The 17,521-nt window shown below is 46.9% G+C and overlaps 52 non-coding genes across 52 annotated transcripts; all 52 read right to left on the bottom strand.

Moving 5' to 3' along the window:
- Positions 1 to 106: 106 nt before the first annotated feature.
- LOC146879058 (5S ribosomal RNA) lies at positions 107 to 225 on the bottom strand. Its single transcript, XR_014988863.1, has one exon. It is a non-coding gene; the product is annotated as a 5S ribosomal RNA (ribosomal RNA).
- A 218-nt stretch (positions 226 to 443) lies between these two features.
- LOC146879057 (5S ribosomal RNA) lies at positions 444 to 562 on the bottom strand. The gene has a single exon (XR_014989028.1). It is a non-coding gene; the product is annotated as a 5S ribosomal RNA (ribosomal RNA).
- A 218-nt stretch (positions 563 to 780) lies between these two features.
- On the bottom strand, positions 781 to 899 carry LOC146879056 (5S ribosomal RNA). Its single transcript, XR_014988968.1, has one exon. It is a non-coding gene; the product is annotated as a 5S ribosomal RNA (ribosomal RNA).
- A 218-nt stretch (positions 900 to 1,117) lies between these two features.
- LOC146879055 (5S ribosomal RNA) lies at positions 1,118 to 1,236 on the bottom strand. The gene has a single exon (XR_014988862.1). It is a non-coding gene; the product is annotated as a 5S ribosomal RNA (ribosomal RNA).
- A 218-nt stretch (positions 1,237 to 1,454) lies between these two features.
- Positions 1,455 to 1,573, bottom strand: LOC146879054 (5S ribosomal RNA). Its single transcript, XR_014988861.1, has one exon. It is a non-coding gene; the product is annotated as a 5S ribosomal RNA (ribosomal RNA).
- Positions 1,574 to 1,791: 218 nt separating this feature from the next.
- Positions 1,792 to 1,910, bottom strand: LOC146879053 (5S ribosomal RNA). Its single transcript, XR_014988860.1, has one exon. It is a non-coding gene; the product is annotated as a 5S ribosomal RNA (ribosomal RNA).
- A 218-nt stretch (positions 1,911 to 2,128) lies between these two features.
- On the bottom strand, positions 2,129 to 2,247 carry LOC146879052 (5S ribosomal RNA). The gene has a single exon (XR_014988859.1). It is a non-coding gene; the product is annotated as a 5S ribosomal RNA (ribosomal RNA).
- Positions 2,248 to 2,465: 218 nt separating this feature from the next.
- Positions 2,466 to 2,584, bottom strand: LOC146879051 (5S ribosomal RNA). The gene has a single exon (XR_014989033.1). It is a non-coding gene; the product is annotated as a 5S ribosomal RNA (ribosomal RNA).
- Positions 2,585 to 2,802: 218 nt separating this feature from the next.
- On the bottom strand, positions 2,803 to 2,921 carry LOC146879050 (5S ribosomal RNA). Its single transcript, XR_014988858.1, has one exon. It is a non-coding gene; the product is annotated as a 5S ribosomal RNA (ribosomal RNA).
- Positions 2,922 to 3,139: 218 nt separating this feature from the next.
- LOC146879049 (5S ribosomal RNA) lies at positions 3,140 to 3,258 on the bottom strand. The gene has a single exon (XR_014988857.1). It is a non-coding gene; the product is annotated as a 5S ribosomal RNA (ribosomal RNA).
- A 218-nt stretch (positions 3,259 to 3,476) lies between these two features.
- On the bottom strand, positions 3,477 to 3,595 carry LOC146879048 (5S ribosomal RNA). The gene has a single exon (XR_014988855.1). It is a non-coding gene; the product is annotated as a 5S ribosomal RNA (ribosomal RNA).
- A 218-nt stretch (positions 3,596 to 3,813) lies between these two features.
- On the bottom strand, positions 3,814 to 3,932 carry LOC146879047 (5S ribosomal RNA). Its single transcript, XR_014988854.1, has one exon. It is a non-coding gene; the product is annotated as a 5S ribosomal RNA (ribosomal RNA).
- A 218-nt stretch (positions 3,933 to 4,150) lies between these two features.
- Positions 4,151 to 4,269, bottom strand: LOC146879046 (5S ribosomal RNA). The gene has a single exon (XR_014988853.1). It is a non-coding gene; the product is annotated as a 5S ribosomal RNA (ribosomal RNA).
- Positions 4,270 to 4,487: 218 nt separating this feature from the next.
- LOC146879045 (5S ribosomal RNA) lies at positions 4,488 to 4,606 on the bottom strand. The gene has a single exon (XR_014989044.1). It is a non-coding gene; the product is annotated as a 5S ribosomal RNA (ribosomal RNA).
- Positions 4,607 to 4,824: 218 nt separating this feature from the next.
- On the bottom strand, positions 4,825 to 4,943 carry LOC146879044 (5S ribosomal RNA). Its single transcript, XR_014988852.1, has one exon. It is a non-coding gene; the product is annotated as a 5S ribosomal RNA (ribosomal RNA).
- Positions 4,944 to 5,161: 218 nt separating this feature from the next.
- LOC146879043 (5S ribosomal RNA) lies at positions 5,162 to 5,280 on the bottom strand. Its single transcript, XR_014988851.1, has one exon. It is a non-coding gene; the product is annotated as a 5S ribosomal RNA (ribosomal RNA).
- Positions 5,281 to 5,498: 218 nt separating this feature from the next.
- LOC146879042 (5S ribosomal RNA) lies at positions 5,499 to 5,617 on the bottom strand. Its single transcript, XR_014988850.1, has one exon. It is a non-coding gene; the product is annotated as a 5S ribosomal RNA (ribosomal RNA).
- Positions 5,618 to 5,835: 218 nt separating this feature from the next.
- Positions 5,836 to 5,954, bottom strand: LOC146879041 (5S ribosomal RNA). Its single transcript, XR_014988986.1, has one exon. It is a non-coding gene; the product is annotated as a 5S ribosomal RNA (ribosomal RNA).
- A 218-nt stretch (positions 5,955 to 6,172) lies between these two features.
- LOC146879040 (5S ribosomal RNA) lies at positions 6,173 to 6,291 on the bottom strand. Its single transcript, XR_014988849.1, has one exon. It is a non-coding gene; the product is annotated as a 5S ribosomal RNA (ribosomal RNA).
- Positions 6,292 to 6,509: 218 nt separating this feature from the next.
- Positions 6,510 to 6,628, bottom strand: LOC146879039 (5S ribosomal RNA). Its single transcript, XR_014988848.1, has one exon. It is a non-coding gene; the product is annotated as a 5S ribosomal RNA (ribosomal RNA).
- Positions 6,629 to 6,846: 218 nt separating this feature from the next.
- On the bottom strand, positions 6,847 to 6,965 carry LOC146879038 (5S ribosomal RNA). The gene has a single exon (XR_014988847.1). It is a non-coding gene; the product is annotated as a 5S ribosomal RNA (ribosomal RNA).
- Positions 6,966 to 7,183: 218 nt separating this feature from the next.
- LOC146879037 (5S ribosomal RNA) lies at positions 7,184 to 7,302 on the bottom strand. The gene has a single exon (XR_014988846.1). It is a non-coding gene; the product is annotated as a 5S ribosomal RNA (ribosomal RNA).
- Positions 7,303 to 7,520: 218 nt separating this feature from the next.
- On the bottom strand, positions 7,521 to 7,639 carry LOC146879036 (5S ribosomal RNA). The gene has a single exon (XR_014988844.1). It is a non-coding gene; the product is annotated as a 5S ribosomal RNA (ribosomal RNA).
- Positions 7,640 to 7,857: 218 nt separating this feature from the next.
- LOC146879035 (5S ribosomal RNA) lies at positions 7,858 to 7,976 on the bottom strand. Its single transcript, XR_014989043.1, has one exon. It is a non-coding gene; the product is annotated as a 5S ribosomal RNA (ribosomal RNA).
- Positions 7,977 to 8,194: 218 nt separating this feature from the next.
- Positions 8,195 to 8,313, bottom strand: LOC146879034 (5S ribosomal RNA). The gene has a single exon (XR_014988843.1). It is a non-coding gene; the product is annotated as a 5S ribosomal RNA (ribosomal RNA).
- Positions 8,314 to 8,531: 218 nt separating this feature from the next.
- On the bottom strand, positions 8,532 to 8,650 carry LOC146879033 (5S ribosomal RNA). The gene has a single exon (XR_014988967.1). It is a non-coding gene; the product is annotated as a 5S ribosomal RNA (ribosomal RNA).
- A 218-nt stretch (positions 8,651 to 8,868) lies between these two features.
- LOC146879032 (5S ribosomal RNA) lies at positions 8,869 to 8,987 on the bottom strand. The gene has a single exon (XR_014988842.1). It is a non-coding gene; the product is annotated as a 5S ribosomal RNA (ribosomal RNA).
- Positions 8,988 to 9,205: 218 nt separating this feature from the next.
- Positions 9,206 to 9,324, bottom strand: LOC146879031 (5S ribosomal RNA). Its single transcript, XR_014988841.1, has one exon. It is a non-coding gene; the product is annotated as a 5S ribosomal RNA (ribosomal RNA).
- Positions 9,325 to 9,542: 218 nt separating this feature from the next.
- LOC146879030 (5S ribosomal RNA) lies at positions 9,543 to 9,661 on the bottom strand. Its single transcript, XR_014988985.1, has one exon. It is a non-coding gene; the product is annotated as a 5S ribosomal RNA (ribosomal RNA).
- A 218-nt stretch (positions 9,662 to 9,879) lies between these two features.
- On the bottom strand, positions 9,880 to 9,998 carry LOC146879029 (5S ribosomal RNA). Its single transcript, XR_014988966.1, has one exon. It is a non-coding gene; the product is annotated as a 5S ribosomal RNA (ribosomal RNA).
- Positions 9,999 to 10,216: 218 nt separating this feature from the next.
- On the bottom strand, positions 10,217 to 10,335 carry LOC146879028 (5S ribosomal RNA). Its single transcript, XR_014988840.1, has one exon. It is a non-coding gene; the product is annotated as a 5S ribosomal RNA (ribosomal RNA).
- Positions 10,336 to 10,553: 218 nt separating this feature from the next.
- LOC146879027 (5S ribosomal RNA) lies at positions 10,554 to 10,672 on the bottom strand. The gene has a single exon (XR_014988839.1). It is a non-coding gene; the product is annotated as a 5S ribosomal RNA (ribosomal RNA).
- Positions 10,673 to 10,890: 218 nt separating this feature from the next.
- LOC146879026 (5S ribosomal RNA) lies at positions 10,891 to 11,009 on the bottom strand. Its single transcript, XR_014988983.1, has one exon. It is a non-coding gene; the product is annotated as a 5S ribosomal RNA (ribosomal RNA).
- A 218-nt stretch (positions 11,010 to 11,227) lies between these two features.
- On the bottom strand, positions 11,228 to 11,346 carry LOC146879025 (5S ribosomal RNA). The gene has a single exon (XR_014988838.1). It is a non-coding gene; the product is annotated as a 5S ribosomal RNA (ribosomal RNA).
- Positions 11,347 to 11,564: 218 nt separating this feature from the next.
- Positions 11,565 to 11,683, bottom strand: LOC146879024 (5S ribosomal RNA). Its single transcript, XR_014988837.1, has one exon. It is a non-coding gene; the product is annotated as a 5S ribosomal RNA (ribosomal RNA).
- Positions 11,684 to 11,901: 218 nt separating this feature from the next.
- Positions 11,902 to 12,020, bottom strand: LOC146879023 (5S ribosomal RNA). Its single transcript, XR_014988836.1, has one exon. It is a non-coding gene; the product is annotated as a 5S ribosomal RNA (ribosomal RNA).
- A 218-nt stretch (positions 12,021 to 12,238) lies between these two features.
- Positions 12,239 to 12,357, bottom strand: LOC146879022 (5S ribosomal RNA). The gene has a single exon (XR_014989101.1). It is a non-coding gene; the product is annotated as a 5S ribosomal RNA (ribosomal RNA).
- A 218-nt stretch (positions 12,358 to 12,575) lies between these two features.
- Positions 12,576 to 12,694, bottom strand: LOC146879021 (5S ribosomal RNA). Its single transcript, XR_014989042.1, has one exon. It is a non-coding gene; the product is annotated as a 5S ribosomal RNA (ribosomal RNA).
- Positions 12,695 to 12,912: 218 nt separating this feature from the next.
- Positions 12,913 to 13,031, bottom strand: LOC146879020 (5S ribosomal RNA). Its single transcript, XR_014989024.1, has one exon. It is a non-coding gene; the product is annotated as a 5S ribosomal RNA (ribosomal RNA).
- Positions 13,032 to 13,249: 218 nt separating this feature from the next.
- LOC146879019 (5S ribosomal RNA) lies at positions 13,250 to 13,368 on the bottom strand. Its single transcript, XR_014988835.1, has one exon. It is a non-coding gene; the product is annotated as a 5S ribosomal RNA (ribosomal RNA).
- A 218-nt stretch (positions 13,369 to 13,586) lies between these two features.
- On the bottom strand, positions 13,587 to 13,705 carry LOC146879018 (5S ribosomal RNA). Its single transcript, XR_014988833.1, has one exon. It is a non-coding gene; the product is annotated as a 5S ribosomal RNA (ribosomal RNA).
- A 218-nt stretch (positions 13,706 to 13,923) lies between these two features.
- Positions 13,924 to 14,042, bottom strand: LOC146879017 (5S ribosomal RNA). Its single transcript, XR_014988832.1, has one exon. It is a non-coding gene; the product is annotated as a 5S ribosomal RNA (ribosomal RNA).
- A 218-nt stretch (positions 14,043 to 14,260) lies between these two features.
- Positions 14,261 to 14,379, bottom strand: LOC146879016 (5S ribosomal RNA). The gene has a single exon (XR_014988964.1). It is a non-coding gene; the product is annotated as a 5S ribosomal RNA (ribosomal RNA).
- Positions 14,380 to 14,597: 218 nt separating this feature from the next.
- Positions 14,598 to 14,716, bottom strand: LOC146879015 (5S ribosomal RNA). The gene has a single exon (XR_014988982.1). It is a non-coding gene; the product is annotated as a 5S ribosomal RNA (ribosomal RNA).
- A 218-nt stretch (positions 14,717 to 14,934) lies between these two features.
- On the bottom strand, positions 14,935 to 15,053 carry LOC146879014 (5S ribosomal RNA). The gene has a single exon (XR_014988831.1). It is a non-coding gene; the product is annotated as a 5S ribosomal RNA (ribosomal RNA).
- A 218-nt stretch (positions 15,054 to 15,271) lies between these two features.
- Positions 15,272 to 15,390, bottom strand: LOC146879013 (5S ribosomal RNA). The gene has a single exon (XR_014988830.1). It is a non-coding gene; the product is annotated as a 5S ribosomal RNA (ribosomal RNA).
- A 218-nt stretch (positions 15,391 to 15,608) lies between these two features.
- LOC146879012 (5S ribosomal RNA) lies at positions 15,609 to 15,727 on the bottom strand. The gene has a single exon (XR_014988829.1). It is a non-coding gene; the product is annotated as a 5S ribosomal RNA (ribosomal RNA).
- Positions 15,728 to 15,945: 218 nt separating this feature from the next.
- LOC146879011 (5S ribosomal RNA) lies at positions 15,946 to 16,064 on the bottom strand. The gene has a single exon (XR_014988963.1). It is a non-coding gene; the product is annotated as a 5S ribosomal RNA (ribosomal RNA).
- Positions 16,065 to 16,282: 218 nt separating this feature from the next.
- LOC146879010 (5S ribosomal RNA) lies at positions 16,283 to 16,401 on the bottom strand. Its single transcript, XR_014989124.1, has one exon. It is a non-coding gene; the product is annotated as a 5S ribosomal RNA (ribosomal RNA).
- Positions 16,402 to 16,619: 218 nt separating this feature from the next.
- LOC146879009 (5S ribosomal RNA) lies at positions 16,620 to 16,738 on the bottom strand. Its single transcript, XR_014988828.1, has one exon. It is a non-coding gene; the product is annotated as a 5S ribosomal RNA (ribosomal RNA).
- Positions 16,739 to 16,956: 218 nt separating this feature from the next.
- LOC146879008 (5S ribosomal RNA) lies at positions 16,957 to 17,075 on the bottom strand. The gene has a single exon (XR_014988827.1). It is a non-coding gene; the product is annotated as a 5S ribosomal RNA (ribosomal RNA).
- A 218-nt stretch (positions 17,076 to 17,293) lies between these two features.
- On the bottom strand, positions 17,294 to 17,412 carry LOC146879007 (5S ribosomal RNA). The gene has a single exon (XR_014988826.1). It is a non-coding gene; the product is annotated as a 5S ribosomal RNA (ribosomal RNA).
- Positions 17,413 to 17,521: the final 109 nt, after the last annotated feature.

Raw genomic sequence — 17,521 nt, 5'->3', positions numbered from 1 at the left:
GATTTTGGTAGTAGTCAGTTGGAATGATTTAGGTGATAATTTAGGATTTGATTGCAAAAGAAAACAGTGATGAAAAGAACGTGGGAAAAGAAAATAACGTAAAAAAGAGGTGCAACACGAGGACTTCCCAGGAGGTCACCCATCCTAGTACTACTCTCGCCCAAGCACGCTTAACTGCGGAGTTCTGATGGGATCCGGTGCATTAGTGCTGGTATGATCGCACCTGTGAAGTATTGCACGATCAATGTACATATGGGTTTCGCATTGGGCCTAAGTTTGAACACTTGGCGCGGCGCGGGGGCACGGGGACGTGAGGTGGGTTGTTTTGGTCTGAAGAGATTTTGGTAGTAGTCAGTTGGAATGATTTAGGTGATAATTTAGGATTTGATTGCAAAAGAAAACAGTGATGCAAAGAACGTAGGAAAAGAAAATAACGTAAAAAAGAGGTGCAACACGAGGACTTCCCAGGAGGTCACCCATCCTAGTACTACTCTCGCCCAAGCACGCTTAACTGCGAAGTTCTGATGGGATCCGGTGCATTAGTGCTGGTATGATCGCACCTGTGAAGTATTGCACGATCAATGTACATATGGGTTTCGCATTGGGCCTAAGTTTGAACACTTGGCGCGGCGCGGGGGCACGGGGACGTGAGGTGGGTTGTTTTGGTCTGAAGAGATTTTGGTAGTAGTCAGTTGGAATGATTTAGGTGATAATTTAGGATTTGATTGCAAAAGAAAACAGTGATGAAAAGAACGTGGGAAAAGAAAATAACGTAAAAAAGAGGTGCAACACGAGGACTTCCCAGGAGGTCACCCATCCTAGTACTACTCTCGCCCAAGCACGCTTAACTGCGGAGTTCTGATGGGATCCGGTGCATTTGTGCTGGTATGATCGCACCTGTGAAGTATTGCACGATCAATGTACATATGGGTTTCGCATTGGGCCTAAGTTTGAACACTTGGCGCGGCGCGGGGGCACGGGGACGTGAGGTGGGTTGTTTTGGTCTGAAGAGATTTTGGTAGTAGTCAGTTGGAATGATTTAGGTGATAATTTAGGATTTGATTGCAAAAGAAAACAGTGATGAAAAGAACGTGGGAAAAGAAAATAACGTAAAAAAGAGGTGCAACACGAGGACTTCCCAGGAGGTCACCCATCCTAGTACTACTCTCGCCCAAGCACGCTTAACTGCGGAGTTCTGATGGGATCCGGTGCATTAGTGCTGGTATGATCGCACCTGTGAAGTATTGCACGATCAATGTACATATGGGTTTCGCATTGGGCCTAAGTTTGAACACTTGGCGCGGCGCGGGGGCACGGGGACGTGAGGTGGGTTGTTTTGGTCTGAAGAGATTTTGGTAGTAGTCAGTTGGAATGATTTAGGTGATAATTTAGGATTTGATTGCAAAAGAAAACAGTGATGAAAAGAACGTGGGAAAAGAAAATAACGTAAAAAAGAGGTGCAACACGAGGACTTCCCAGGAGGTCACCCATCCTAGTACTACTCTCGCCCAAGCACGCTTAACTGCGGAGTTCTGATGGGATCCGGTGCATTAGTGCTGGTATGATCGCACCTGTGAAGTATTGCACGATCAATGTACATATGGGTTTCGCATTGGGCCTAAGTTTGAACACTTGGCGCGGCGCGGGGGCACGGGGAGGTGAGGTGGGTTGTTTTGGTCTGAAGAGATTTTGGTAGTAGTCAGTTGGAATGATTTAGGTGATAATTTAGGATTTGATTGCAAAAGAAAACAGTGATGAAAAGAACGTGGGAAAAGAAAATAACGTAAAAAAGAGGTGCAACACGAGGACTTCCCAGGAGGTCACCCATCCTAGTACTACTCTCGCCCAAGCACGCTTAACTGCGGAGTTCTGATGGGATCCGGTGCATTAGTGCTGGTATGATCGCACCTGTGAAGTATTGCACGATCAATGTACATATGGGTTTCGCATTGGGCCTAAGTTTGAACACTTGGCGCGGCGCGGGGGCACGGGGACGTGAGGTGGGTCGTTTTGGTCTGAAGAGATTTTGGTAGTAGTCAGTTGGAATGATTTAGGTGATAATTTAGGATTTGATTGCAAAAGAAAACAGTGATGAAAAGAACGTAGGAAAAGAAAATAACGTAAAAAAGAGGTGCAACACGAGGACTTCCCAGGAGGTCACCCATCCTAGTACTACTCTCGCCCAAGCACGCTTAACTGCGGAGTTCTGATGGGATCCGGTGCATTAGTGCTGGTATGATCGCACCTGTGAAGTATTGCACGATCAATGTACATATGGGTTTCGCATTGGGCCTAAGTTTGAACACTTGGCGCGGCGCGGGGGCACGGGGACGTGAGGTGGGTTGTTTTGGTCTGAAGAGATTTTGGTAGTAGTCAGTTGGAATGATTTAGGTGATAATTTAGGATTTGATTGCAAAAGAAAACAGTGATGAAAAGAACGTGGGAAAAGAAAATAACGTAAAAAAGAGGTGCAACACGAGGACTTCCCAGGAGGTCACCCATCCTAGTACTACTCTCGCCCAAGCACGCTTAACTGCGGAGTTCTGATGGGATCCGGTGCATTAGTGTTGGTATGATCGCACCTGTGAAGTATTGCACGATCAATGTACATATGGGTTTCGCATTGGGCCTAAGTTTGAACACTTGGCGCGGCGCGGGGGCACGGGGACGTGAGGTGGGTCGTTTTGGTCTGAAGAGATTTTGGTAGTAGTCAGTTGGAATGATTTAGGTGATAATTTAGGATTTGATTGCAAAAGAAAACAGTGATGAAAAGAACGTGGGAAAAGAAAATAACGTAAAAAAGAGGTGCAACACGAGGACTTCCCAGGAGGTCACCCATCCTAGTACTACTCTCGCCCAAGCACGCTTAACTGCGGAGTTCTGATGGGATCCGGTGCATTAGTGCTGGTATGATCGCACCTGTGAAGTATTGCACGATCAATGTACATATGGGTTTCGCATTGGGCCTAAGTTTGAACACTTGGCGCGGCGCGGGGGCACGGGGACGTGAGGTGGGTCGTTTTGGTCTGAAGAGATTTTGGTAGTAGTCAGTTGGAATGATTTAGGTGATAATTTAGGATTTGATTGCAAAAGAAAACAGTGATGAAAAGAACGTAGGAAAAGAAAATAACGTAAAAAAGAGGTGCAACACGAGGACTTCCCAGGAGGTCACCCATCCTAGTACTACTCTCGCCCAAGCACGCTTAACTGCGGAGTTCTGATGGGATCCGGTGCATTAGTGCTGGTATGATCGCACCTGTGAAGTATTGCACGATCAATGTACATATGGGTTTCGCATTGGGCCTAAGTTTGAACACTTGGCGCGGCGCGGGGGCACGGGGACGTGAGGTGGGTTGTTTTGGTCTGAAGAGATTTTGGTAGTAGTCAGTTGGAATGATTTAGGTGATAATTTAGGATTTGATTGCAAAAGAAAACAGTGATGAAAAGAACGTGGGAAAAGAAAATAACGTAAAAAAGAGGTGCAACACGAGGACTTCCCAGGAGGTCACCCATCCTAGTACTACTCTCGCCCAAGCACGCTTAACTGCGGAGTTCTGATGGGATCCGGTGCATTAGTGCTGGTATGATCGCACCTGTGAAGTATTGCACGATCAATGTACATATGGGTTTCGCATTGGGCCTAAGTTTGAACACTTGGCGCGGCGCGGGGGCACGGGGACGTGAGGTGGGTCGTTTTGGTCTGAAGAGATTTTGGTAGTAGTCAGTTGGAATGATTTAGGTGATAATTTAGGATTTGATTGCAAAAGAAAACAGTGATGAAAAGAACGTGGGAAAAGAAAATAACGTAAAAAAGAGGTGCAACACGAGGACTTCCCAGGAGGTCACCCATCCTAGTACTACTCTCGCCCAAGCACGCTTAACTGCGGAGTTCTGATGGGATCCGGTGCATTAGTGCTGGTATGATCGCACCTGTGAAGTATTGCACGATCAATGTACATATGGGTTTCGCATTGGGCCTAAGTTTGAACACTTGGCGCGGCGCGGGGGCACGGGGAGGTGAGGTGGGTTGTTTTGGTCTGAAGAGATTTTGGTAGTAGTCAGTTGGAATGATTTAGGTGATAATTTAGGATTTGATTGCAAAAGAAAACAGTGATGAAAAGAACGTGGGAAAAGAAAATAACGTAAAAAAGAGGTGCAACACGAGGACTTCCCAGGAGGTCACCCATCCTAGTACTACTCTCGCCCAAGCACGCTTAACTGCGGAGTTCTGATGGGATCCGGTGCATTAGTGCTGGTATGATCGCACCTGTGAAGTATTGCACGATCAATGTACATATGGGTTTCGCATTGGGCCTAAGTTTGAACACTTGGCGCGGCGCGGGGGCACGGGGACGTGAGGTGGGTCGTTTTGGTCTGAAGAGATTTTGGTAGTAGTCAGTTGGAATGATTTAGGTGATAATTTAGGATTTGATTGCAAAAGAAAACAGTGATGAAAAGAACGTGGGAAAAGAAAATAACGTAAAAAAGAGGTGCAACACGAGGACTTCCCAGGAGGTCACCCATCCTAGTACTACTCTCGCCCAAGAACGCTTAACTGCGGAGTTCTGATGGGATCCGGTGCATTAGTGCTGGTATGATCGCACCTGTGAAGTATTGCACGATCAATGTACATATGGGTTTCGCATTGGGCCTAAGTTTGAACACTTGGCGCGGCGCGGGGGCACGGGGACGTGAGGTGGGTTGTTTTGGTCTGAAGAGATGTTGGTAGTAGTCAGTTGGAATGATTTAGGTGATAATTTAGGATTTGATTGCAAAAGAAAACAGTGATGAAAAGAACGTGGGAAAAGAAAATAACGTAAAAAAGAGGTGCAACACGAGGACTTCCCAGGAGGTCACCCATCCTAGTACTACTCTCGCCCAAGCACGCTTAACTGCGGAGTTCTGATGGGATCCGGTGCATTAGTGCTGGTATGATCGCACCTGTGAAGTATTGCACGATCAATGTACATATGGGTTTCGCATTGGGCCTAAGTTTGAACACTTGGCGCGGCGCGGGGGCACGGGGACGTGAGGTGGGTTGTTTTGGTCTGAAGAGATTTTGGTAGTAGTCAGTTGGAATGATTTAGGTGATAATTTAGGATTTGATTGCAAAAGAAAACAGTGATGAAAAGAACGTGGGAAAAGAAAATAACGTAAAAAAGAGGTGCAACACGAGGACTTCCCAGGAGGTCACCCATCCTAGTACTACTCTCGCCCAAGCACGCTTAACTGCGGAGTTCTGATGGGATCCGGTGCATTAGTGCTGGTATGATCGCACCTGTGAAGTATTGCACGATCAATGTACATATGGGTTTCGCATTGGGCCTAAGTTTGAACACTTGGCGCGGCGCGGGGGCACGGGGACGTGAGGTGGGTTGTTTTGGTCTGAAGAGATTTTGGTAGTAGTCAGTTGGAATGATTTAGGTGATAATTTAGGATTTGATTGCAAAAGAAAACAGTGATGAAAAGAACGTGGGAAAAGAAAATAACGTAAAAAAGAGGTGCAACACGAGGACTTCCCAGGAGGTCACCCATCCTAGTACTACTCTCGCCCAAGCACGCTTAACTGCGGAGTTCTGATGGGATCCGGTGCATTAGTGCTGGTATGATCGCACCTGTGAAGTATTGCACGATCAATGTACATATGGGTTTCGCATTGGGCCTAAGTTTGAACACTTGGCGCGGCGCGGGGGCACGGGGACGTGAGGTGGGTTGTTTTGGTCTGAAGAGATTTTGGTAGTAGTCAGTTGGAATGATTTAGGTGATAATTTAGGATTTGATTGCAAAAGAAAACAGTGATGAAAAGAACGTGGGAAAAGAAAATAACGTAAAAAAGAGGTGCAACACGAGGACTTCCCAGGAGGTCACCCATCCTAGTACTACTCTCGCCCAAGCACGCTTAACTGCAGAGTTCTGATGGGATCCGGTGCATTAGTGCTGGTATGATCGCACCTGTGAAGTATTGCACGATCAATGTACATATGGGTTTCGCATTGGGCCTAAGTTTGAACACTTGGCGCGGCGCGGGGGCACGGGGACGTGAGGTGGGTCGTTTTGGTCTGAAGAGATTTTGGTAGTAGTCAGTTGGAATGATTTAGGTGATAATTTAGGATTTGATTGCAAAAGAAAACAGTGATGAAAAGAACGTGGGAAAAGAAAATAACGTAAAAAAGAGGTGCAACACGAGGACTTCCCAGGAGGTCACCCATCCTAGTACTACTCTCGCCCAAGCACGCTTAACTGCGGAGTTCTGATGGGATCCGGTGCATTAGTGCTGGTATGATCGCACCTGTGAAGTATTGCACGATCAATGTACATATGGGTTTCGCATTGGGCCTAAGTTTGAACACTTGGCGCGGCGCGGGGGCACGGGGACGTGAGGTGGGTCGTTTTGGTCTGAAGAGATTTTGGTAGTAGTCAGTTGGAATGATTTAGGTGATAATTTAGGATTTGATTGCAAAAGAAAACAGTGATGAAAAGAACGTAGGAAAAGAAAATAACGTAAAAAAGAGGTGCAACACGAGGACTTCCCAGGAGGTCACCCATCCTAGTACTACTCTCGCCCAAGCACGCTTAACTGCGGAGTTCTGATGGGATCCGGTGCATTAGTGCTGGTATGATCGCACCTGTGAAGTATTGCACGATCAATGTACATATGGGTTTCGCATTGGGCCTAAGTTTGAACACTTGGCGCGGCGCGGGGGCACGGGGACGTGAGGTGGGTTGTTTTGGTCTGAAGAGATTTTGGTAGTAGTCAGTTGGAATGATTTAGGTGATAATTTAGGATTTGATTGCAAAAGAAAACAGTGATGAAAAGAACGTGGGAAAAGAAAATAACGTAAAAAAGAGGTGCAACACGAGGACTTCCCAGGAGGTCACCCATCCTAGTACTACTCTCGCCCAAGCACGCTTAACTGCGGAGTTCTGATGGGATCCGGTGCATTAGTGCTGGTATGATCGCACCTGTGAAGTATTGCACGATCAATGTACATATGGGTTTCGCATTGGGCCTAAGTTTGAACACTTGGCGCGGCGCGGGGGCACGGGGAGGTGAGGTGGGTTGTTTTGGTCTGAAGAGATTTTGGTAGTAGTCAGTTGGAATGATTTAGGTGATAATTTAGGATTTGATTGCAAAAGAAAACAGTGATGAAAAGAACGTGGGAAAAGAAAATAACGTAAAAAAGAGGTGCAACACGAGGACTTCCCAGGAGGTCACCCATCCTAGTACTACTCTCGCCCAAGCACGCTTAACTGCGGAGTTCTGATGGGATCCGGTGCATTAGTGCTGGTATGATCGCACCTGTGAAGTATTGCACGATCAATGTACATATGGGTTTCGCATTGGGCCTAAGTTTGAACACTTGGCGCGGCGCGGGGGCACGGGGAGGTGAGGTGGGTTGTTTTGGTCTGAAGAGATTTTGGTAGTAGTCAGTTGGAATGATTTAGGTGATAATTTAGGATTTGATTGCAAAAGAAAACAGTGATGAAAAGAACGTGGGAAAAGAAAATAACGTAAAAAAGAGGTGCAACACGAGGACTTCCCAGGAGGTCACCCATCCTAGTACTACTCTCGCCCAAGCACGCTTAACTGCGGAGTTCTGATGGGATCCGGTGCATTAGTGCTGGTATGATCGCACCTGTGAAGTATTGCACGATCAATGTACATATGGGTTTCGCATTGGGCCTAAGTTTGAACACTTGGCGCGGCGCGGGGGCACGGGGACGTGAGGTGGGTCGTTTTGGTCTGAAGAGATTTTGGTAGTAGTCAGTTGGAATGATTTAGGTGATAATTTAGGATTTGATTGCAAAAGAAAACAGTGATGAAAAGAACGTGGGAAAAGAAAATAACGTAAAAAAGAGGTGCAACACGAGGACTTCCCAGGAGGTCACCCATCCTAGTACTACTCTCGCCCAAGAACGCTTAACTGCGGAGTTCTGATGGGATCCGGTGCATTAGTGCTGGTATGATCGCACCTGTGAAGTATTGCACGATCAATGTACATATGGGTTTCGCATTGGGCCTAAGTTTGAACACTTGGCGCGGCGCGGGGGCACGGGGACGTGAGGTGGGTTGTTTTGGTCTGAAGAGATTTTGGTAGTAGTCAGTTGGAATGATTTAGGTGATAATTTAGGATTTGATTGCAAAAGAAAACAGTGATGAAAAGAACGTGGGAAAAGAAAATAACGTAAAAAAGAGGTGCAACACGAGGACTTCCCAGGAGGTCACCCATCCTAGTACTACTCTCGCCCAAGCACGCTTAACTGCGGAGTTCTGATGGGATCCGGTGCATTAGTGCTGGTATGATCGCACCTGTGAAGTATTGCACGATCAATGTACATATGGGTTTCGCATTGGGCCTAAGTTTGAACACTTGGCGCGGCGCGGGGGCACGGGGACGTGAGGTGGGTTGTTTTGGTCTGAAGAGATTTTGGTAGTAGTCAGTTGGAATGATTTAGGTGATAATTTAGGATTTGATTGCAAAAGAAAACAGTGATGAAAAGAACGTGGGAAAAGAAAATAACGTAAAAAAGAGGTGCAACACGAGGACTTCCCAGGAGGTCACCCATCCTAGTACTACTCTCGCCCAAGCACGCTTAACTGCGGAGTTCTGATGGGATCCGGTGCATTTGTGCTGGTATGATCGCACCTGTGAAGTATTGCACGATCAATGTACATATGGGTTTCGCATTGGGCCTAAGTTTGAACACTTGGCGCGGCGCGGGGGCACGGGGACGTGAGGTGGGTTGTTTTGGTCTGAAGAGATTTTGGTAGTAGTCAGTTGGAATGATTTAGGTGATAATTTAGGATTTGATTGCAAAAGAAAACAGTGATGAAAAGAACGTGGGAAAAGAAAATAACGTAAAAAAGAGGTGCAACACGAGGACTTCCCAGGAGGTCACCCATCCTAGTACTACTCTCGCCCAAGCACGCTTAACTGCGGAGTTCTGATGGGATCCGGTGCATTAGTGCTGGTATGATCGCACCTGTGAAGTATTGCACGATCAATGTACATATGGGTTTCGCATTGGGCCTAAGTTTGAACACTTGGCGCGGCGCGGGGGCACGGGGACGTGAGGTGGGTTGTTTTGGTCTGAAGAGATTTTGGTAGTAGTCAGTTGGAATGATTTAGGTGATAATTTAGGATTTGATTGCAAAAGAAAACAGTGATGAAAAGAACGTGGGAAAAGAAAATAACGTAAAAAAGAGGTGCAACACGAGGACTTCCCAGGAGGTCACCCATCCTAGTACTACTCTCGCCCAAGCACGCTTAACTGCGGAGTTCTGATGGGATCCGGTGCATTAGTGCTGGTATGATCGCACCTGTGAAGTATTGCACGATCAATGTACATATGGGTTTCGCATTGGGCCTAAGTTTGAACACTTGGCGCGGCGCGGGGGCACGGGGACGTGAGGTGGGTTGTTTTGGTCTGAAGAGATTTTGGTAGTAGTCAGTTGGAATGATTTAGGTGATAATTTAGGATTTGATTGCAAAAGAAAACAGTGATGAAAAGAACGTGGGAAAAGAAAATAACGTAAAAAAGAGGTGCAACACGAGGACTTCCCAGGAGGTCACCCATCCTAGTACTACTCTCGCCCAAGCACGCTTAACTGCAGAGTTCTGATGGGATCCGGTGCATTAGTGCTGGTATGATCGCACCTGTGAAGTATTGCACGATCAATGTACATATGGGTTTCGCATTGGGCCTAAGTTTGAACACTTGGCGCGGCGCGGGGGCACGGGGACGTGAGGTGGGTTGTTTTGGTCTGAAGAGATTTTGGTAGTAGTCAGTTGGAATGATTTAGGTGATAATTTAGGATTTGATTGCAAAAGAAAACAGTGATGAAAAGAACGTGGGAAAAGAAAATAACGTAAAAAAGAGGTGCAACACGAGGACTTCCCAGGAGGTCACCCATCCTAGTACTACTCTCGCCCAAGCACGCTTAACTGCGGAGTTCTGATGGGATCCGGTGCATTTGTGCTGGTATGATCGCACCTGTGAAGTATTGCACGATCAATGTACATATGGGTTTCGCATTGGGCCTAAGTTTGAACACTTGGCGCGGCGCGGGGGCACGGGGACGTGAGGTGGGTTGTTTTGGTCTGAAGAGATTTTGGTAGTAGTCAGTTGGAATGATTTAGGTGATAATTTAGGATTTGATTGCAAAAGAAAACAGTGATGAAAAGAACGTGGGAAAAGAAAATAACGTAAAAAAGAGGTGCAACACGAGGACTTCCCAGGAGGTCACCCATCCTAGTACTACTCTCGCCCAAGCACGCTTAACTGCGGAGTTCTGATGGGATCCGGTGCATTAGTGCTGGTATGATCGCACCTGTGAAGTATTGCACGATCAATGTACATATGGGTTTCGCATTGGGCCTAAGTTTGAACACTTGGCGCGGCGCGGGGGCACGGGGACGTGAGGTGGGTTGTTTTGGTCTGAAGAGATTTTGGTAGTAGTCAGTTGGAATGATTTAGGTGATAATTTAGGATTTGATTGCAAAAGAAAACAGTGATGAAAAGAACGTGGGAAAAGAAAATAACGTAAAAAAGAGGTGCAACACGAGGACTTCCCAGGAGGTCACCCATCCTAGTACTACTCTCGCCCAAGCACGCTTAACTGCGGAGTTCTGATGGGATCCGGTGCATTAGTGCTGGTATGATCGCACCTGTGAAGTATTGCACGATCAATGTACATATGGGTTTCGCATTGGGCCTAAGTTTGAACACTTGGCGCGGCGCGGGGGCACGGGGACGTGAGGTGGGTTGTTTTGGTCTGAAGAGATTTTGGTAGTAGTCAGTTGGAATGATTTAGGTGATAATTTAGGATTTGATTGCAAAAGAAAACAGTGATGAAAAGAACGTGGGAAAAGAAAATAACGTAAAAAAGAGGTGCAACACGAGGACTTCCCAGGAGGTCACCCATCCTAGTACTACTCTCGCCCAAGCACGCTTAACTGCAGAGTTCTGATGGGATCCGGTGCATTAGTGCTGGTATGATCGCACCTGTGAAGTATTGCACGATCAATGTACATATGGGTTTCGCATTGGGCCTAAGTTTGAACACTTGGCGCGGCGCGGGGGCACGGGGACGTGAGGTGGGTTGTTTTGGTCTGAAGAGATTTTGGTAGTAGTCAGTTGGAATGATTTAGGTGATAATTTAGGATTTGATTGCAAAAGAAAACAGTGATGAAAAGAACGTGGGAAAAGAAAATAACGTAAAAAAGAGGTGCAACACGAGGACTTCCCAGGAGGTCACCCATCCTAGTACTACTCTCGCCCAAGCACGCTTAACTGCGGAGTTCTGATGGGATCCGGTGCATTAGTGCTGGTATGATCGCACCTGTGAAGTATTGCACGATCAATGTACATATGGGTTTCGCATTGGGCCTAAGTTTGAACACTTGGCGCGGCGCGGGGGCACGGGGACGTGAGGTGGGTTGTTTTGGTCTGAAGAGATTTTGGTAGTAGTCAGTTGGAATGATTTAGGTGATAATTTAGGATTTGATTGCAAAAGAAAACAGTGATGAAAAGAACGTGGGAAAAGAAAATAACGTAAAAAAGAGGTGCAACACGAGGACTTCCCAGGAGGTCACCCATCCTAGTACTACTCTCGCCCAAGCACGCTTAACTGCGGAGTTCTGATGGGATCCGGTGCATTAGTGCTGGTATGATCGCACCTGTGAAGTATTGCACGATCAATGTACATATGGGTTTCGCATTGGGCCTAAGTTTGAACACTTGGCGCGGCGCGGGGGCACGGGGACGTGAGGTGGGTTGTTTTGGTCTGAAGAGATTTTGGTAGTAGTCAGTTGGAATGATTTAGGTGATAATTTAGGATTTGATTGCAAAAGAAAACAGTGATGAAAAGAACGTGGGAAAAGAAAATAACGTAAAAAAGAGGTGCAACACGAGGACTTCCCAGGAGGTCACCCATCCTAGTACTACTCTCGCCCAAGCACGCTTAACTGCGGAGTTCTGATGGGATCCGGTGCATTAGTGCTGGTATGATCGCACCTGTGAAGTATTGCACGATCAATGTACATATGGGTTTCGCATTGGGCCTAAGTTTGAACACTTGGCGCGGCGCGGGGGCACGGGGAGGTGAGGTGGGTTGTTTTGGTCTGAAGAGATTTTGGTAGTAGTCAGTTGGAATGATTTAGGTGATAATTTAGGATTTGATTGCAAAAGAAAACAGTGATGAAAAGAACGTGGGAAAAGAAAATAACGTAAAAAAGAGGTTCAACACGAGGACTTCCCAGGAGGTCACCCATCCTAGTACTACTCTCGCCCAAGCACGCTTAACTGCGGAGTTCTGATGGGATCCGGTGCATTAGTGCTGGTATGATCGCACCTGTGAAGTATTGCACGATCAATGTACATATGGGTTTCGCATTGGGCCTAAGTTTGAACACTTGGCGCGGCGCGGGGGCACGGGGACGTGAGGTGGGTTGTTTTGGTCTGAAGAGATTTTGGTAGTAGTCAGTTGGAATGATTTAGGTGATAATTTAGGATTTGATTGCAAAAGAAAACAGTGATGAAAAGAACGTGGGAAAAGAAAATAACGTAAAAAAGAGGTGCAACACGAGGACTTCCCAGGAGGTCACCCATCCTAGTACTACTCTCGCCCAAGAACGCTTAACTGCGGAGTTCTGATGGGATCCGGTGCATTAGTGCTGGTATGATCGCACCTGTGAAGTATTGCACGATCAATGTACATATGGGTTTCGCATTGGGCCTAAGTTTGAACACTTGGCGCGGCGCGGGGGCACGGGGACGTGAGGTGGGTTGTTTTGGTCTGAAGAGATTTTGGTAGTAGTCAGTTGGAATGATTTAGGTGATAATTTAGGATTTGATTGCAAAAGAAAACAGTGATGAAAAGAACGTGGGAAAAGAAAATAACGTAAAAAAGAGGTGCAACACGAGGACTTCCTAGGAGGTCACCCATCCTAGTACTACTCTCGCCCAAGCACGCTTAACTGCGGAGTTCTGATGGGATCCGGTGCATTAGTGCTGGTATGATCGCACCTGTGAAGTATTGCACGATCAATGTACATATGGGTTTCGCATTGGGCCTAAGTTTGAACACTTGGCGCGGCGCGGGGGCACGGGGACGTGAGGTGGGTTGTTTTGGTCTGAAGAGATTTTGGTAGTAGTCAGTTGGAATGATTTAGGTGATAATTTAGGATTTGATTGCAAAAGAAAACAGTGATGAAAAGAACGTGGGAAAAGAAAATAACGTAAAAAAGAGGTGCAACACGAGGACTTCCCAGGAGGTCACCCATCCTAGTACTACTCTCGCCCAAGCACGCTTAACTGCGGAGTTCTGATGGGATCCGGTGCATTAGTGCTGGTATGATCGCACCTGTGAAGTATTGCACGATCAATGTACATATGGGTTTCGCATTGGGCCTAAGTTTGAACACTTGGCGCGGCGCGGGGGCACGGGGACGTGAGGTGGGTTGTTTTGGTCTGAAGAGATTTTGGTAGTAGTCAGTTGGAATGATTTAGGTGATAATTTAGGATTTGATTGCAAAAGAAAACAGTGATGAAAAGAACGTCGGAAAAGAAAATAACGTAAAAAAGAGGTGCAACACGAGGACTTCCCAGGAGGTCACCCATCCTAGTACTACTCTCGCCCAAGCACGCTTAACTGCGGAGTTCTGATGGGATCCGGTGCATTAGTGCTGGTATGATCGCACCTGTGAAGTATTGCACGATCAATGTACATATGGGTTTCGCATTGGGCCTAAGTTTGAACACTTGGCGCGGCGCGGGGGCACGGGGACGTGAGGTGGGTTGTTTTGGTCTGAAGAGATTTTGGTAGTAGTCAGTTGGAATGATTTAGGTGATAATTTAGGATTTGATTGCAAAAGAAAACAGTGATGAAAAGAACGTGGGAAAAGAAAATAACGTAAAAAAGAGGTGCAACACGAGGACTTCCCAGGAGGTCACCCATCCTAGTACTACTCTCGCCCAAGCACGCTTAACTGCGGAGTTCTGATGGGATCCGGTGCATTAGTGCTGGTATGATCGCACCTGTGAAGTATTGCACGATCAATGTACATATGGGTTTCGCATTGGGCCTAAGTTTGAACACTTGGCGCGGCGCGGGGGCACGGGGACGTGAGGTGGGTTGTTTTGGTCTGAAGAGATTTTGGTAGTAGTCAGTTGGAATGATTTAGGTGATAATTTAGGATTTGATTGCAAAAGAAAACAGTGATGAAAAGAACGTGGGAAAAGAAAATAACGTAAAAAAGAGGTGCAACACGAGGACTTCCCAGGAGGTCACCCATCCTAGTACTACTCTCGCCCAAGCACGCTTAACTGCGGAGATCTGATGGGATCCGGTGCATTAGTGCTGGTATGATCGCACCTGTGAAGTATTGCACGATCAATGTACATATGGGTTTCGCATTGGGCCTAAGTTTGAACACTTGGCGCGGCGCGGGGGCACGGGGACGTGAGGTGGGTTGTTTTGGTCTGAAGAGATTTTGGTAGTAGTCAGTTGGAATGATTTAGGTGATAATTTAGGATTTGATTGCAAAAGAAAACAGTGATGAAAAGAACGTGGGAAAAGAAAATAACGTAAAAAAGAGGTGCAACACGAGGACTTCCCAGGAGGTCACCCATCCTAGTACTACTCTCGCCCAAGCACGCTTAACTGCAGAGTTCTGATGGGATCCGGTGCATTAGTGCTGGTATGATCGCACCTGTGAAGTATTGCACGATCAATGTACATATGGGTTTCGCATTGGGCCTTAGTTTGAACACTTGGCGCGGCGCGGGGGCACGGGGACGTGAGGTGGGTTGTTTTGGTCTGAAGAGATTTTGGTAGTAGTCAGTTGGAATGATTTAGGTGATAATTTAGGATTTGATTGCAAAAGAAAACAGTGATGAAAAGAACGTGGGAAAAGAAAATAACGTAAAAAAGAGGTGCAACACGAGGACTTCCCAGGAGGTCACCCATCCTAGTACTACTCTCGCCCAAGCACGCTTAACTGCGGAGTTCTGATGGGATCCGGTGCATTAGTGCTGGTATGATCGCACCTGTGAAGTATTGCACGATCAATGTACATATGGGTTTCGCATTGGGCCTAAGTTTGAACACTTGGCGCGGCGCGGGGGCACGGGGACGTGAGGTGGGTTGTTTTGGTCTGAAGAGATTTTGGTAGTAGTCAGTTGGAATGATTTAGGTGATAATTTAGGATTTGATTGCAAAAGAAAACAGTGATGAAAAGAACGTCGGAAAAGAAAATAACGTAAAAAAGAGGTGCAACACGAGGACTTCCCAGGAGGTCACCCATCCTAGTACTACTCTCGCCCAAGCACGCTTAACTGCGGAGTTCTGATGGGATCCGGTGCATTAGTGCTGGTATGATCGCACCTGTGAAGTATTGCACGATCAATGTACATATGGGTTTCGCATTGGGCCTAAGTTTGAACACTTGGCGCGGCGCGGGGGCACGGGGACGTGAGGTGGGTTGTTTTGGTCTGAAGAGATTTTGGTAGTAGTCAGTTGGAATGATTTAGGTGATAATTTAGGATTTGATTGCAAAAGAAAACAGTGATGAAAAGAACGTGGGAAAAGAAAATAACGTAAAAAAGAGGTGCAACACGAGGACTTCCCAGGAGGTCACCCATCCTAGTACTACTCTCGCCCAAGCACGCTTAACTGCGGAGTTCTGATGGGATCCGGTGCATTAGTGCTGGTATGATCGCACCTGTGAAGTATTGCACGATCAATGTACATATGGGTTTCGCATTGGGCCTAAGTTTGAACACTTGGCGCGGCGCGGGGGCACGGGGACGTGAGGTGGGTTGTTTTGGTCTGAAGAGATTTTGGTAGTAGTCAGTTGGAATGATTTAGGTGATAATTTAGGATTTGATTGCAAAAGAAAACAGTGATGAAAAGAACGTGGGAAAAGAAAATAACGTAAAAAAGAGGTGCAACACGAGGACTTCCCAGGAGGTCACCCATCCTAGTACTACTCTCGCCCAAGCACGCTTAACTGCGGAGATCTGATGGGATCCGGTGCATTAGTGCTGGTATGATCGCACCTGTGAAGTATTGCACGATCAATGTACATATGGGTTTCGCATTGGGCCTAAGTTTGAACACTTGGCGCGGCGCGGGGGCACGGGGACGTGAGGTGGGTTGTTTTGGTCTGAAGAGATTTTGGTAGTAGTCAGTTGGAATGATTTAGGTGATAATTTAGGATTTGATTGCAAAAGAAAACAGTGATGAAAAGAACGTGGGAAAAGAAAATAACGTAAAAAAGAGGTGCAACACGAGGACTTCCCAGGAGGTCACCCATCCTAGAACTACTCTCGCCCAAGCACGCTTAACTGCAGAGTTCTGATGGGATCCGGTGCATTAGTGCTGGTATGATCGCACCTGTGAAGTATTGCACGATCAATGTACATATGGGTTTCGCATTGGGCCTTAGTTTGAACACTTGGCGCGACGCGGGGGCACGGGGACGTGAGGTGGGTTGTTTTGGTCTGAAGAGATTTTGGTAGTAGTCAGTTGGAATGATTTAGGTGATAATTTAGGATTTGATTGCAAAAGAAAACAGTGATGAAAAGAACGTGGGAAAAGAAAATAACGTAAAAAAGAGGTGCAACACGAGGACTTCCCAGGAGGTCACCCATCCTAGTACTACTCTCGCCCAAGCACGCTTAACTGCGGAGTTCTGATGGGATCCGGTGCATTAGTGCTGGTATGATCGCACCTGTGAAGTATTGCACGATCAATGTACATATGGGTTTCGCATTGGGCCTAAGTTTGAACACTTGGCGCGGCGCGGGGGCACGGGGACGTGAGGTGGGTTGTTTTGGTCTGAAGAGATTTTGGTAGTAGTCAGTTGGAATGATTTAGGTGATAATTTAGGATTTGATTGCAAAAGAAAACAGCGATGAAAAGAACGTAGGAAAAGAAAATAACGTAAAAAAGAGGTGCAACACGAGGACTTCCCAGGAGGTCACCCATCCTAGTACTACTCTCGCCCAAGCACGCTTAACTGCGGAGTTCTGATGGGATCCGGTGCATTAGTGCTGGTATGATCGCACCTGTGAAGTATTGCACGATCAATGTACATATGGGTTTCGCATTGGGCCTAAGTTTGAACACTTGGCGCGGCGCGGGGGCACGGGGACGTGAGGTGGGTTGTTTTGGTCTGAAGAGATTTTGGTAGTAGTCAGTTGGAATGATTTAGGTGATAATTTAGGATTTGATTGCAAAAGAAAACAGCGATGAAAAGAACGTGGGAAAAGAAAATAACGTAAAAAAGAGGTGCAACACGAGGACTTCCCAGGAGGTCACCCATCCTAGTACTACTCTCGCCCAAGCACGCTTAACTGCGGAGTTCTGATGGGATCCGGTGCATTAGTGCTGGTATGATCGCACCTGTGAAGTATTGCACGATCAATGTACATATGGGTTTCGCATTGGGCCTAAGTTTGAACACTTGGCGCGGCGCGGGGGCACGGGGACGTGAGGTGGGTTGTTTTGGTCTGA

The sequence above is a fragment of the Vigna unguiculata genome, unplaced genomic scaffold (genome assembly GCF_037176805.1).
Source record: "Vigna unguiculata cultivar grain cowpea cultivar isolate G323 ecotype 2 unplaced genomic scaffold, ASM3717680v1 ptg000026l_ERROPOS8192196, whole genome shotgun sequence".
Taxonomy (NCBI): domain Eukaryota; kingdom Viridiplantae; phylum Streptophyta; class Magnoliopsida; order Fabales; family Fabaceae; genus Vigna; species Vigna unguiculata.
The sequence above is the reverse complement of the archived record's forward strand: the minus strand, read 5'-3'. Positions and strand labels throughout refer to the sequence as shown.